At 40.3% G+C, this 16,260-nt stretch overlaps 1 protein-coding gene across 4 annotated transcripts in view; it reads right to left on the bottom strand.

The window, feature by feature from the left end:
• The window catches only part of cdh11 (cadherin 11, type 2, OB-cadherin (osteoblast)), a 96,631-nt gene that overhangs the window by 31,355 nt on the left and 49,016 nt on the right, over positions 1 to 16,260 (bottom strand). The gene's annotated exons all lie outside the window — the stretch shown is intronic.

Raw genomic sequence — 16,260 nt, 5'->3', positions numbered from 1 at the left:
GGTGAAGTTTCCGTTTGGACTCAGATCTGTGAACCGATCATAATAAATTTCTTTGTTTTGTAGTCGATAGTTCATCTTAAGTTTATTTAAGTGGAAGCAGTATCAAGTGGAAGAATGGGACTATAACCTAGGCTTACAGGCATGAGGCATTACATTTTGAACAAAGTAGATTATATTAATATCTAAAGCTTAATTGACCTTTGGAACGAATCACAAATAGCCTATGGAGCTTTGATTTCAAAAAAGGTACTCCTGTTATACAGTATTTAGGTTTACATTTTATTGTTATTTGAACAGCTGAGCATTTAATCATGAACCAGGTGAAGAAACCGGTTTATTATTTATTTGATTTTGCAACTGTTTCTATGAAACTACTTGTGACATGTCATATTTGATTTGGGCTTTGACTGAACATTTGCTCTCACTTCGCGGAAAAAAATATCGGGATATATATCGTATATCGATATTCAGCCAAAATATATCGGGATATGACTTTTGGTCCATATCGCCCAGCCCTATCCATGATCCACTGAATAGAGGACAAAGGGCCTCTAGCATTCATGCTGCACTTCTAACACAGTATGCTTAGTTCCTTATCTTGGCTTTTAGTACCAACAAGTGGCAGTCTGCTTGTCTGTCCCTTTTCAAGCCAGCCCATACGTGTTTTTACAGATCTGCTACCTTCATGAGTATGGTTAAGTTTGGGTGTTTAGATGACTAACACTACTTTGTTGAGATGAGTGAAAGCGTGTGGTCTTGGTAAAAAGAAACCAATGTTAGATGTTGGTAAGAGATGGGAACTGTATGCAGCAGTATAACAATGTCATGCTACTTCCACCTTTGCAATGAACAAATGCTGTCACTTTTCACTTGTTTTTCTGGCCTTATAGTAGACTGTGAATAAAAATATAGGAATGATATACTTAGGACAGGAATGCTTATATGGTATGATAGCTAGGCCAACAGGGTGACACCCTTAGCTGTGTTGACTCATGTCAAGATAACACTTGGTATAGGAGGTCAGACAAAAGACGAGAGAGGTTACTAGAAAATTAGAAACAAGTGTAGCTAATTACACTTCATTAAGGCAATGACGTCACTGAACTGACCGACACCTATATGTCCGATATCTCATTTCCTAGCCCAGTGGTTAAAGTACTGATGCATCATTTGCACACAGCCGCATCTCCAATGAACCTCCATTACGGCACCTGACATGGTTGAAAGGAGATTTGGGACACACCTGCGCGCCCTCTACGTTATATTCCACATCGACCCGTAGTGTCTCTCACCGAAGAGCCAGGCATCCGAATAATGCAAATACAGCCACAGTAGACTTCAAAATAATTGAACTAATGCTGCCAGTATTCCAAAATCAGTCAACAAATGCAAGAAGCAAACACTGTCAGTAAGTAATTGCGTGCACAAATCCCTTGACAACAGCAACAAATTAGTTTTTTCCAGCTGTAGCTGTGTGACTCTCCGGGATTCTTCTTTTTCTTTTCATTCTGATGATTTTCTTCTGTCTTAACCTATACTTTGCCATATGAATAAAGGCTGTGTACGCTAATGTGTGTTTAATATTCCATAGCTCAGATGTTAAAAATACCCTCAGGACTCATTGTGGCTCCTGTTGACCACATGACCAGCCAACCAGGAAGTGTTGACAGTCAATCCCATACCGGCTCATCATCTGGCTAATTATCCTTGAGTCTTCTGATTGATGTGCACATTTGTTTGTGTTTCTGTGTGTGTGTGTGTGTGTGTGTGTGTGTGTGTGTGTGTGTGTGTGTGTGTGTGTGTGTGTGTGTGTGTGTGTGTGTGTTCTTGTCTATCATTTGTCTGCATAAGCCCTAAACGCTGTTTCGTCTTTGCCACAGCAATTTATCTGCTTGATGCGATATACGTGAGACTAAACCCAAAATACCTTAAAGGATTGTAGAGAAATCTGAGACGAACGCCAAAGCAGAAAAGACCAGACGATAAGACGAGAAGATGCAACTATGTGAGGTTAATTTAGCCTTTTCTGTCCATTTTACTCAAAGCCATGTAGTCTTAAAAGTAACTTAAAACCACAATGAGAAACACGGCTTAATGTGCTTTAAAAAAAAATGTAAAAAAAAAAAAAAAAAAAGTAGAGTTATAAAAAAAAAAAAAAAAAGCTAAAAAAAAAAAAAAAAAGACAATTTACAACAAGAAAACAAAAGCAACATCTCAGGAATATCTATTCTTGGATGTTGTCAATTGCAGGTGAAACAATTTGTGAATTTCTTCAACATGTCAAACAAGTCTTAAAAACATCACCACCAAAACAATTAGGAACCCTGGTGTGCACTTGTTGTGCAACGAGCTGACACCTGCTATGCAGAATCTGGTAACATGGTCTCAAACTGTCATTTATGTGTCAAATTAAGTGTCGGCTTTAATTAACAAGCAAAAATAAAGCAAGTCCAAAATAAATTGCTTTTACCATTATCCTGAAACCCTGCTACCAGTCATCTGTTATTTGCCTCAAAAGCTGTCAAGTCAAACACATGAAAAACAACAACAATAAAACAGATTGGTAGCAGAGTGGCGGCTCACAAATACTCTTTGACTGTGAGTGTGATAATGTGTGACTTGTTTGACAATGAAATGACCCTGCTGCCAAATTAAAATAAAGCAATTGATAGAAAATGACTTCCTCACACAAGATGGGGAATCAACACCACCACTTACATATCCTAACCATTCAGTTCCTTTTTATATACGTTAAACACATAGGGCCCTATTTTAACGATCTAAGTGCACGGCGTGGAGCGCCTGGCACAGGTGCGTTCAGGGCGTGTACGAATCCACTTTTGCTAGTTGAACGGCAGAAAAAAGGGTCCGTGTGCCAGGCGCATGTTCAAAGGGGTTGTACTTAGTGTCTTCATTAATAAATGGTGTGTTTGGGCGTAACATACAATAAACTAATCAGAGTGTCATCTTCCATTTCCTTTAAAAGCCAGGCGTGTTTGTACCTTGGCGCATTGCTATTATGATGTGGATTTCCTGCTTAATAATTTTTTTTTATCTTTTGTGTGTGTGTGTGTGTGTGTCACACTTGTGTTGGGCTTTGCGTTGCGCCGGGCGCAAGACAGGGTCCTTAGGGTCTGCATATATGGATTGGGAATCCTGCAGATTCTATGTCTAATGTCTATGTCTTTTGTTGTTTTCTTTACTTTTCTGACATCTGTAATGGGGGGAGAGAGAGAGAGAGAAACCCAGAAACACACAGTGATAATGACTCCCCAGGGCGAACATGCCTTTTGGCCAGGCCACTTCCTCTGTCTGAATAAATGACTCAAGAGTCACATTAGAATAGTGAACAGCATACGTGTGTGTGTGTGTGTGTGTGTGTGTGTGTGTGTGTGTGTGTGTGTGTGTGTGTGTGTGTGTGTGTGTGTGTGTGTGTGTGTGTGTGTGTGTGTGTGTGTGTGTGTGTGTGTGTGTGTGTGTGTGTGTGTGTGTGCACCATTCCCTTGGGCTCTTAGCGATGCTGTGAATCCATGAGTCAAGTAGTCAGCTAGACTGTGATTCATTGGCTAACATTAGAGGCCACCTAGACCCACTGTGTGTGTGTGTGTGTGTGTGTTTGTCACAAAGGTCAGAGCAATAGGATTAAAAAAAAAGCGCGACATGCCCCCAGCTGACATATTCTCACTAACCACATTTGTGCATTTGGTTATGAAAAACTATACATGTCCAATCGGGAGTGTGTCTTTAAATGTCTGCATCTGATTATGTATTATTCAGGTACGTAAGTGGAGTGTTACAACTATATTTTAATAGGTGGGGACGGAAGGACAGACTTTGTCCTTTTTAAGAATCGGTCATTTTCAGATAACAACATAGTTTAAAATTGGAATCAGTCCTATAATCCTCTTATTCTTTTCTTGCATTCCATTTCTTTGCACCCAACCCCATTAGGAACACAATGGTTAGCAAACAGACATTCTGTGTTTAACAGAGTATGGGTCTGAAGTAAAAGATTGTTTGAGGAGGTTATAGCATTTCTTTTCTTGTCATGCTCCCTTTTCTGGCTCTGTTGCATGCTGTGCCTCTTCAGTCAGAGTAGCAGTAATAGCCGCCCAGCTGCAATCACAGTGATTATCTCCAGAACCGAAAAACAGAGCGCATAGTAGCACATACTCCACCAACTGTGAATAAATGGAGCCAATTTCTCCAGCTTCGCTAGTTTTCTTTAATAGGGCCTTTATCCCAGTCTTTTCTCTAGGTTTCATGTGCACAGGCAAGATGTGTTTGATCAAAGGTTGTGGTTTTAATGTCGGCAGCTAGAGCTGAAATCTTTTCACACATCTTCAGCTACGAAAAGTGTACAGATGTTGTGGAAAGTGGTCATACTACTCGACGTATGTTGGAGTTTGATGCATAAATATTGTTTACTTTATTGGCACTCTCAACTAGGACATGTTTGACCCTGCAACCCAAGGAACTTTTCTCAGTGGTGTGGTCTCGGACCATGAAAAGTGTGCCGTATGTGTGATTGATACACTAAAACTCTCCACTATACAGATTAATTGTTATACAATGTTAACAATATATTAACAATTCACAATGCAGACTGACGGGGCGAATAGCTACCGTCACGGTAGCGATGCGCTACCTATTTCATTTCTCAAAGGCTGAGCGCAAAGGTTGCCTGTATATGTTTGTCTAGCGTGTCAATATGTTCTGTTAATTATCACACTGTTTTCAAATCATCTGTTAGCCTAGCCATTCATCAAATCCCCCACAATAATCCCGTAGCTTTCTTGTGCACATATTTAACATCTAATACTGCAGTGATTTATATGCTATAGCTACATCCATCAATACATAGTTCTCTTATTGTTTAAAACCATCCCATTTACTTCACAAACATGACCGGTTATAATAACCACGCAACACACATGTCTTTAATTACGTATCTGTTTATTGAGCTTAAAAGGTAGCATAGTGTAACATCTTTGTGTCTTACCGGCGTCTCGTGTTTGTGTGTTTAAAGGAACGTTTGCCGTGATTGTCGGGTTTAAATGACACTATGACTTCCGGGGCAATAGGAAATAGGAGTTTGGGTAATTAATTTATTAGCCGTCAATATATCTTGTGGCTTTGTCAAATGTTAGCTTGAACCATATGAATGATATTCTGTACATTTTTAAGCTTTATAGCTATATGAATTTTGGCTATTTTAAAGCCTTTATTGTTTACTCACCTGAGCCACCCCTGTATTGTACTGTTGTGTTGGTATGTTCCAATTCCAGTGGCGCGATTCAGGCCTATAGACTAGCAGCTTAGACTAGCACAATTTGTAAACCGCTGTATAATTTGACCGTTTTCGACTCTCATGTGCTCCACTCTCATTTCTCTCTGGTAAGCCAAACCTCCAAACACATGCCTGAAAACTATACAGAGAAAACCTGTCCGTATGCTTTTCTTCCCTCTCAGCTCCAACTTTCTTTATCCTCTCCTTCTCTCTGTAGTAGGGGTCATTGGTAATAAAGATGATTCATTCTTTACGGATGTGATATATATCCCTGTCTACCTGGGCACACTCTGTGTGAGTGTGTAGGTAGCTGACTGTGTGCGTCTTGTGTGCGTCCACCCTGTCCCAACATATTGCCTGTCAGGGATCTGTAGGCAAACAATGGTCAGACTGTACCTTGTCTGCACAATGTGTACAAAAGGAATGATACATACATATGGAGAATTAAAGGAGAAAGGAACGGCTGTATTTGTTGTGAAATTTCTTTGTGCAGCCGCTTTCCTTTTCACATTGGACAAAGCCTTTCAAACATGGTCTGAAGTAGGGCTGCAGCTATCGATTCTTTTTGTAATCGATTAATCTAGCACTTTATCGATCGATTAATCTGATAATTTTTTTTGCGTTTTTAAACAACCCAAACTAGGGAAAAAAGCAATATTTTCGGAAAAAGCAACATTTGTATTGCCTACATTGCTTACAATATCATCTCTCAAAAAAATAAACATTAAGTGCATTTAAGTGCCATATTACATTTATTTATACACGTTTTTAAAGATTTTTTTTTTTCAAATGATATCAACCTCAAACTAAGGCATACATTAAACATACACAAACATTACATTAAGTTGTGCAACTTAACTTTCAGAACTACAAGTTTCAACCTGAGACTGATCTGTATATACAGTAGGCCTATATGTAAGTATTAGTTATACTCAACCTATTTTCATTTATATATTTGATTATAATGTCACACAGCTCTGTTACACTTATGCTATTAGATCGTTGATCAGCTGTTTCTCCAGAGAGAGAGAGAGAGAGAGAGAGATAGAGAGAGAGAGAGAGAGGCGCAACAATCAGCTGTTTTTCCGAAGGGATAGTCAACGCGTCTGCTCATCAGATCGTGGTCACCACTACGTATTTTCTTGTCTTTGTTTTTGGTAGTTGTTGTGTTTGGTGTAGTTTCATCGTCCATACGACTCTGTGATTTACTTTAGTCGGTCCTCTTCGTGGAATGGATGATTAAGTTAGACGTCGTGCTATTATCGTGGTATGCTAGTTTGATTTTGCAGTAGACACACTGTACAGAGTTTTAGTTTTAATTACGTTTGAACTGATTCCAAACTTTGGACACTTTCTGTCGTTTTCTCCAGCCTGTCTCTTCTCTTAGCCCCTCGCTATTTACGCTCTAGCATGTGTCGCCAGCAGCAGACTGAGCTGCGTCTGTGCGACAGTAATAATGCTCCGTGCGGAAACACCGTCCGTCAGCGATACAACGTTGGTAACATTGATTTAACGAAGCTTCGAGGCAGTCATTTTGCATCGAGGATTTTTTGTAATCTAATTATTCAAGGAATTGTTTCAGCCCTAGTCTGATGATCCCCAAATCATCTCTGCATTCATCAACAGAGCCATTGTATTATTTAATCAGTTAGTTGTTCCGAGGGATTTTTATTCATAAAGCTGGTATGTCTGAAAGCTAGCCTGACAAGCCAGACCCACATCAAGATGTTGGGTCTGGGAACTCCCCATTGGCAGGGCTCAATCCGAGGGGCGGGATAAACGGTTGTCTTTCAGATTCTCTCTGCACGTAATAGGATAGCGCTACAACCAACCAGAGCAACGAAGAAGGTAGCGGAACTAGTTGATAGATTAAACTTCTGCCGTATCAGGTCGGCAAAACTCCGAACACATCTTCCTTTTTTAAGAATGATTTCAGAGCCCTTCTTTGTTCTTTTCTCAAAGAAAAGCTTAACTCCAAGTCTTCCAGAAGACCGCTGTTCCCAGCAGCAGCAGCAGCAGCCATAAGCCCGCCCACCGACTCTATACACGACGGGATTGGCCCGGCCAGACTAGAGTTTGGTTTTTCCAGCTTGCAGGCCAACGGAGAGTTGCTAGGCCCCCCCCCCCACCGGCTGCAAATTAAATTTGCTGCCGCTAGGGTGCGTCTAGATTTCTAGGCTATCTGAAAGGCAGATTTTCACAACTAACTGTGTTAAGATAATGGATGTTGACTGTTGTAATAACTGGGAAAGTGACCATTTAGGATCAGAGTTTTAACACATGGCTGCCGCTTGTGATTCTCTGTCTTCACACAGTTCAAATACTGACTCACATTTGGCATGTTTTTTTCTTTTTTTTCTTTTCTGTTCTGAATTGACCACAGTGAACAGCAACTCTCCCCAAGCCACGAAACTAAAGGATTATGTCTGAATTAGGTAAGCAGTTGACATGAACAGGAAATGGATGTAGAATGTGTTGTTTGTTCCAACAGCACAGCCTGAAGGCGACATTTGTCCCCTCTGTGTTCTCACAGTCGCTGTATCATCGTTTGTTCCTGCCACATTGGTGTCATTCGGCGTGGTGGCGAGCCTGCTCTGACATGAACAAAGATGGCAGTACAACAGAGAATTTCTGGTCCACTGCCTCATTTTGGAGATGAATTTACTCGAGGCACTGAATTCAAACGGCGATGTAGGAACAAGTTTTAAGTTTTAAAATAGTTTAAAAAAACAGCAAAGGTAATAAACTCACACAGCTCGGACCATTACTATTACTATGCGTTGGCTTTCAATACAAGTTGAGCTTTGATATCTTGACCTTTTTTCTACGGTTAGTTATTTTGTATTGTATATTGTGTATTGTCTGTGTATATTATCTTTGATTTTTGGAGCTTGTTAATAGGGATGCACCGAATATTCGGCCACCGAACATTTTCGGCCGAAAATGGCCCAAAAGGGCATTTTCGGTTTTCGGCGGAAATACCTTTATCACCGAAACAATACGGCCGAAAATGTTGTGATGACGCAAACAGAAAACGCGACCTGCACGTGTGTCAGTACCCGATCCACCTGCAAAGCGTCTCCTAAGCAAAGAGGTTGAGACGGACCACGGAGTGAAAACAATGAAAAGTACTCTTAGAGTCTGTCAGCACACGTTTCAGTGAGATCTGTTCGGATCCTCTGCACTTCATCGCGACTGTACTTGATCCACGTTATGAAGACCATTACTTGGATGCGGAAATAAAGCAGGGCGCACGAGAAATGATCCAGGCCGCGATGGATGCGGAGAACCCGCGTGGAGACGGAGACGGACGCGGCCAGCGCCAGGAGATCAGAGCGCAGAAAAAAAGACTTGTCTCGCTGCACCAGATGAGGGGCATGCACCCTCGTTGTCTGATATGTTCAGTGAAATCCTGCAAGAAAGTGCCTCAATTAATAATAATAATAATAACAATAGGTAAGCTATTCTGTTCTTAGGCTACTGTATACTGTATGTGACTATCAGATTGTAGCCATATTTCTGCTAGATATTTTTTTAATTAAACTTTAATATTAATTTATACAATTGCAATGCCTTGATTTTAGTAAAGTTAGTACACAGTCATAGCCATAAATGCAATGGTACTAATAATTGGCTTAATTTCTTTCGGTGTTTCGGTTTCGGTTTTCGGTCTTGGTTTCCTCTTTTTTCGGTTTTCGGTTTCGGCCAAGAATTTTCATTTCGGTGCATCACTACTTGTTAAGCACTTTGGTCAACTATGGTTGTTTGTAACTATATCAATAAAATTTAACTGAACATTTCCATTTTTGTGTGATAGGTATGAACATTGTAACATTACCCTGCTTTGTCTTCATGGCCTCAGGATGGTATAAGGTCATTTCTGTCCTGATCTAAAAGTGTACGTAGCTAGAGCTGTTTACAATGAACAGCCCAGTATGGGTTTGAGATCTTGCCTGAGGAGATGCACTGAAGGACACCACAAACACACCACAAGGATTAGCTATTGCCAGGTCCAAACCTGTAACCCTTCAGTCACACGGGCGCTCCTCCAGCCACTAGACCCTTCTATAACCCTATAACACTATTTGAACCAGATGTGGTATACTTTTCCCCCCATGTTGCTGCTGGGATGAGAAAAGGGGGTCATGTGAGGTTTAGTCTTGCATTGCCAGACCTTCCTCCACAGCGCCAGACCTTCTTCCACAGCGCTGCGGAGGAGGGTCTGGCTAGTCCACACAGTCATTCCGGGATGGGAGAAAAACGTGCTCTGGTTTATTGGCATTTCTTTAAACCAATCACAATCATCTCGGGCGGCGCCAAGCGCCTGACGCAATGACGATGCCGCTGCAAAATAGCCTCGGGAAGGAACTTGTTCTGGGGGAACATGTGCTTGTTCAAAAGTTGTTTTAGTCGTGCAACAGAAAACTCAGATTGATAGTTCTCATAAATCCATCGGAGTGTTTGTTTGTTTTGTTTTCTTCGAGACCGCAGAGGGTGGGAGGGTGGGAGAGGGTTTTTGTTCTTGTTCAGTTTGTGTTTCTCTGTTCTGCGCACCATCTGATATTACCTGTTGCACATTGTGGAATTTGTTTTGTATGTCTGAAGGGGCTAATAAAAAGTTGATCACAAAAAAAAAAAAAACATCCACCGGAGTTTAGAATGCCAACACAAAGAAAGAGGAAGGTGAAGGACATCCGGATGAAAATGAAGTACCACCGGCGGCACCAGAGCAATCCCCTGAATAAAATCGTCGACGACATAGACTGTGAGGTTTAAAATGAGTTACTGTAGAAATACACTCCTACTCGTCAAAACAAATCGCAGAGCTACTCTGCTGTCCATTCAAAGCTGCAGACTGCACAGTTTTCTTTTTTTAAGAATATGAGGGATGGATGAAATGAATCAAACAGAGAGCAGAGGAAGGAGAGAGATTGACTTTATTTCTATTGGTTGTCATTCTCTTAAGAGTCATGTTTCTGTCCAACAACTGTCAGGTGAATTTAACAAAAAAAAGTTTGAGATATTGCAAAGATTTGACCATCCAATTGTAATGGTTGTCATCTGCTAGGTTGAAATGCAAATGCATTAGATTGTTGAAAGTTAGGGGGGTTGGACGAGATTCATACTAAATAAGAAAAAAGGCTGGTTAAGTAGTTATCATTAGGTTAGTTATCATTTATATTATTTTGTGAAAAATGATTGTATGAAAACAAAGGACTGAGAGACTGAGTGAGAGACTGAGAAGACATTGAGGGACACAGAACAGTAGAAGACACACAGACAGACAGACAGATATAGACAGGGAGTCGGTGTATTAAAGTTCACTTTGGGTATTTTGTTTCGGTGGCCAGCTCTTTGTGGTCTGTTAAAAGCTTAAAAACAGAGCGGTGCTGAAAACCGACACCCAGCGTTTAGCTCACACCGCGAAACCTGAGGCTTAATTGCCTTTCAATTAGAGGAACTAATAGGCCTGTGTGTGTGTGTGTGTGTGTGTGTGTGTGTGTGTGTGAGAGAGAGTTGCTAGCCTCTCATTAATACCAATTTTCACGAATGCTGAGAAAGTTTTGCAGCGATTTCTGTGTAATTGCTTCACCACACACACACAGCAGACTAACTTTGCTGTTACGTGTGTCCTTGTATGCATGCGGTCTGCGTGTTATGAATGTGTTAACGTGTGTAGAAGTTGCTGATTTCTGTTCAGCCATTTGTGAAAACCAAGTGCTATTACCATCCACAAGACCCCACGTCTGCTGTTTTCTCACTCTCTCTCACACTCACACTCACTCATGTACTATTATCTCTAATCAACCCCACTTAGTATATTGTTACATGAAAGGGAATGAAGTACTCCTCAATGTTCTTGTGCTGTGTTAATGTCAAGAAAATGTAAATCTAAATACCAAGGGTAATTATTATGTAATGTAATAATTTTGCAGTTTCTGATTATGCCATTTATTACACTTTCGCAGTGTTTCTATTTTGTCAGATATTTGAATATGACAAAAATATTTTTTTTGTGTTGATCTTGTGTACTTTTTGTTTCCTAAATCATCAAGCCCAGTCGAAAACACATGGCACGACTGCACCCTCCATGATCACTGACTTTGATAACACCATGGTCAGAGGTGTGTGGCGCAGTGGAAAAACACGGTGGATGAAGGCATACACCAGCAGTACATGTGGACTAGCATTAGTCTCTACCAAATCATGTCACCTGTTGTAATGCACTTTGTGTCACAGAGCTTTTATAGATTTTTGATGGAGGGAACAGTCTGAAGAGGGTCATTTTCCTCAGCGAAGCAGATCGGTTTCCTCTTGGGAGGCACAAAAGCATCAACTGACTCACGCCCTTGTGTGGAAGCGGCAGAATCATCGCGAGTGAATATGGACTCACTTAGCTTGGAAGGAGTAAACACTATTTGGTACAATAAATAACGTTGCAGGCCTTGGAGAGCAGTTGGGTAACAGGTCAATGGTTTTAGGAAACGGGCCAAATACAAACTGCTGCCCAAAGAACCAGTTTAAAGTGCCCATATTATGAAAAAAACACTTTTTCTGGGATTTGGGGTGTTCTTTTGTGTCTCTGGTGCTTCCACACACATACAAACTTTGAAAAAAATCCATCCATGCTGTTTTGAGTGAGATACGGTTTCTGAATGTGTCCTGCCTTCAGTCTCCTAGTGAGCTGTTCAAAATCGGCTCGGACTGTGACATCACAGTCCGAAATGAGCTGGCTAACCACAACCGTTAGCTCGTAGCGTTAGCGTTAGCCGGCTAACGCTAGCATGCTACGTCGTTCTCAATAGCAAAGCACTGCTACAACACACACAAGTTCACCATAATCTACAAAAGAACTACTTACATGTGCACCCTCATTTAGAAGTCTCCCAGCTAATCCTGCCTTGTAACTGACCAAAGTTGGAGAAACAGGCTTTCTTTTACTGTCTCTAGAGTTAGCTAGCTGACATGATCTACATCTGAGCTACTGCGCATGTGCGAGTGCAATCAAAGATAGTACAGAAGAAGATGAAAAGAGGTCTCACTCTGTAGCTAAAACAGAAACCAGGTGAAAAGAGGATCTGCAGCAGTGAGAGAGAGCTGTGCAGTACAACAAAAATATGGTGTTTTTTGAAAATTAAACCATGTAAACCTATTCTGGTACAACCTTAAAATACAGTTATGAACCTGAAAATGAGCATAATATGGGCGCTTTAAGCTACAGGAAGAGATATTTGTCATCTATAGAATGTGTGACATCCAAAGTGTTCACTTCTTGATTTATGGCTCTCGGTGACAGTTCTGCGTTGGATGTCAGTCACATCCAGCGGTGATATAGACAGGTATACTTGTAATTGCAGCAACACCATTGTCACAACTTGGTGAAAGAAATCAGTAAAGAGTGACTTCTCCAACATTGCTATTGGCACAACAAAAGCGTTCGTGGCACGTGATGTTAATTTGAAGAATGCTGAATGAACAAAGCTGATAATGAAGACGACAAACACTGTGCTGACAGCACATACAAACTTCCATTTGTTGCATTCAGATAACTAGCACCTAATTAACTCTGCCATTGTTGTGTTTGGGAAGTCCAATTTGCACAATCATTATGTTTTAAAGTACTTTATATCATAAAAAGAAACCCTGTTTACATGTGTATTTTGAGAACATCTTTTTGTTTTGCTCATTTTGATTAGCATCCTCAAATTACTGAGAATCCCACTCATTTGTATGGAAATGATATGCAATTTGTGGTGAAATATGTGCAATCAGAACACTTCTTTCTGCTAATGAGACAGAGATGGTGTTTTAAAATCATTTGAGCAAGCACGTTTTGTGCCTTTTTAATAATTTGTTTAAAATCGGTATGACCATGATTCAGCTCTATAAAGACAGCTGCTTCATAATTTCACATCATGCATTTCTGTAAAGGACAGACTGTTTGCAACACAAAACCAGTATTTCCCACATGGAGAGTTATTGTCTTTGCATGGTTAAAGTATTTCAAATACCATTCGTCATGTCCGACACTTTTTCACAGAATTTAAATATTAAAAGGAATGTTTTCGGCAATTTGTACAAAAAGTAAACGTCTTCTCCATTGTAGCATTCACAAAACTATTACTCCTCCTTGTAAATAAAAAGGTTAGACAAAGAATTTGGTGTAGAAAAATGTGTTTTCAATGCAGCGAAACACAATGAAAACAAACGATGCCGGTAATAAGGGCGTTTCAGCAGGGTGCGTCACTCGGTTGTTCCTGATATGTCCTTTTTATATTCGGAAAGAAATCTTCTGAGCTGAAAACAAGTTGATGACGGAACCAATCAGCTCTTTGTGTTCCTCCAAATGAGTGGCTGAAATACAGTAGACAGTAACCCAACAGGCAGGCTGATGAGATGCAGTTAAGCTTGAGGCAGAAACAACGTAGCTTCAATTAGCCTGCTGACCGCTGTTTATTGGCTATTTGTTTGCTGGGAATGCCCTCTTCCTTGACTTTAACTTTGGGACTGTTTAGCCTTTTACTCCCGATAATTGGAAAGATGAACTTCACTTCGCAGGTTATTATGACGAGCAATCTCCAAAATGCCCAACACTAGAATTAAACGTGGAAATAAAAAAAATTAAAAAAAACACGTTGTACTCAAGACGATGTTAGAATTGACTTAAACGGAAAGCCTATAATGTGGTGTGGAAGGGCGTCCTTAATTAACCAGCACTTTAATTATCCCTCTGTCCTTCTCTTTCTGTTTTTTTATTATCTGTTCTTCTTTCTCCTGCAATCCCATCTTTTTCCTTCTTCGCTTCACAGTCCAGTAGAATCCATCTAAGCAATTATAGCTTTGCATTACAGCGTTAGACTGACACTGTAATTACTGCGGAAGACGTTTAGAATATACTTAGGAATGGAAAATGAATGCGCTTAATCACAGGGTGCTGCAGAACATCGCAGGTGTTTCCATATTTGTTTTTCTTATTTTGCTTATTATCTCTCATGACTTATGACCCACGGAAGCTGCCAGACTTTTTCTTGCAGGGTCTTCAAAAAAAAAAAATTCTGAATCAATGATCCAGTCTTCATTATTTGTGTACACATCGACACAGGGTTAATAAATGAAGTGATTCACAAAGAACTCATTGAGGAGTTCTGCGCACGTACACGCACACACACACACACACACACACACACACACACACCATCACAAGAGATTCAGGACAATGTCACCTTTTTAATCTGAGTGAGACTTAGATAAAAGGACAGATGAGTACGACAGGGGTGCCAAGACAAACACGGGGAGTAAAGGGGGAATCGTTTTTGGGAAAAGATGCTGCTCAATCATAAAAATAAGAAGAACACACAAATGCACACAATTCCTATAAATTGAAATGGGGAAGGGAGGAAAGTTAAAGGAATTTATGCTATGGAAAAGAAAACCTGAGACTCTCTATGGCGCTCACTCTGTCCTTCTCACTCCATTTGTGTGTGTGTGTGTGTGTGTGTGTTTTGGTCTATAGCCCCTAAGGGAGGGTTAGAAAGAGAGAGGTGGGGGGGCAGGAAATGGTGGCGTCTGGAATTGATTTGAGGCTAAAGGAAAAATAAAATACTTGAGATTCTTAAAGGCCCGGGGAGCAGGGACAGGCGACCACAGAGAAATGAAGAAAGGTAGAAGAAGAAAAAAAAAAAGAGACTCCACATAACCACAAAAAGAAAAAAAGAAAAAAGTGGTAGGAAGCAAACGTAAAGAAAGATTTATACTTCTGCAATAAAGTCTGTGAGGTTTCCATGAATACACTGTGGCCGGATCTTAGTTTACCTCTTAAAAAATAGGGTTATACAGGCTACATGTACTACATGGTGAGAATAGAGATTCTTTTCCATGGGCTGATTTGTGTTTCCTTGTGTCCGGGTGGTTGTGTAGATTGTTGTCGGAGAAAAACATTTGAATTATAGGGATAGATGACTTTATATTCAAGACTTGAAAATGTCCAAAATATCAGCTTTGGCAGTGTGGTGCCTGTCAAAGAAAGATGCCATATGCAGGAATATAGTAAGTAATAACTTAGGTTTAGAGTTTAGAGTAGGAATGAAGAATAGACTGACCACAAATCAAAAGGTAGAATGAGAAAATGGATAGGAAGAAGAGAAGAGGAGGAAAGGGAAAGTAGAGAAGCTCCTTTTGGAGAACTGGAGTGAAGGGAAGATGAGGGGAAAAGGGAGTAGAGTAACTTGAGACGCTGCTGCAGTGGCTTGAGATTCCCTTTTAAAACCTGTTTCACACTACAGCTGTGGAACTGTTTCTTTTCTATCCCATTTCAACAGCAGTGTGTAAGCAACCACCATGTGATACCCACACACGTAATGTTTCTTGACAAGATGGTCCAAACTAAGCTGAACCACTGATGCTGCAAATTTGTAAAAACTTACATGAACTAATGAAATGCACAAGAAGCACACATATGGTCATCTGAACCATTTTGTTGTTGTGTTTCTTTGAAACTAGGTACTAAAGGGTCCACTTTAGGTCCAAGTGGTAGAGGAAATATGAGGAGAAAAACCTCTGTCCATCCTCGGACCCACATCAAGTGTCTTTACTAATGACTTTCAATATTAATAACTTTAGTTGCATAACTGTAACTAGTTTGTTTTATTTATTTTTTTCTGAGTTGACGACCTCCAGAGTGAGCACCTTCTAACTTTTACAGTAGGAGGTCTGAGGATAAAGATCGAATGCAATCAATCAGTCAATAAAAATGCTTTTTTATTTCTTTCAAATAATCAAAAACAAATGTGTGCATGAGGTGGTTCTGATGGAAACCCTTAGGCTAATCGTCTGTTGAATGTGTACGCGTTGCTTTACTGGAACATTCCTGCTGTAAAACCACCCTGGCCGACTTTTTAAATGACACGACATTAGTAATTAAATCGTCCTTCCGTTTTTCATGCGTAAACTGTGAAAACTGTGAATCGCTC

The sequence above is a fragment of the Perca fluviatilis genome, chromosome 19 (genome assembly GCF_010015445.1).
Source record: "Perca fluviatilis chromosome 19, GENO_Pfluv_1.0, whole genome shotgun sequence".
In the NCBI taxonomy this organism is placed as follows: Eukaryota; Metazoa; Chordata; class Actinopteri; order Perciformes; family Percidae; genus Perca; species Perca fluviatilis.
This window is presented reverse-complemented; position numbering and strand designations above follow the sequence as displayed.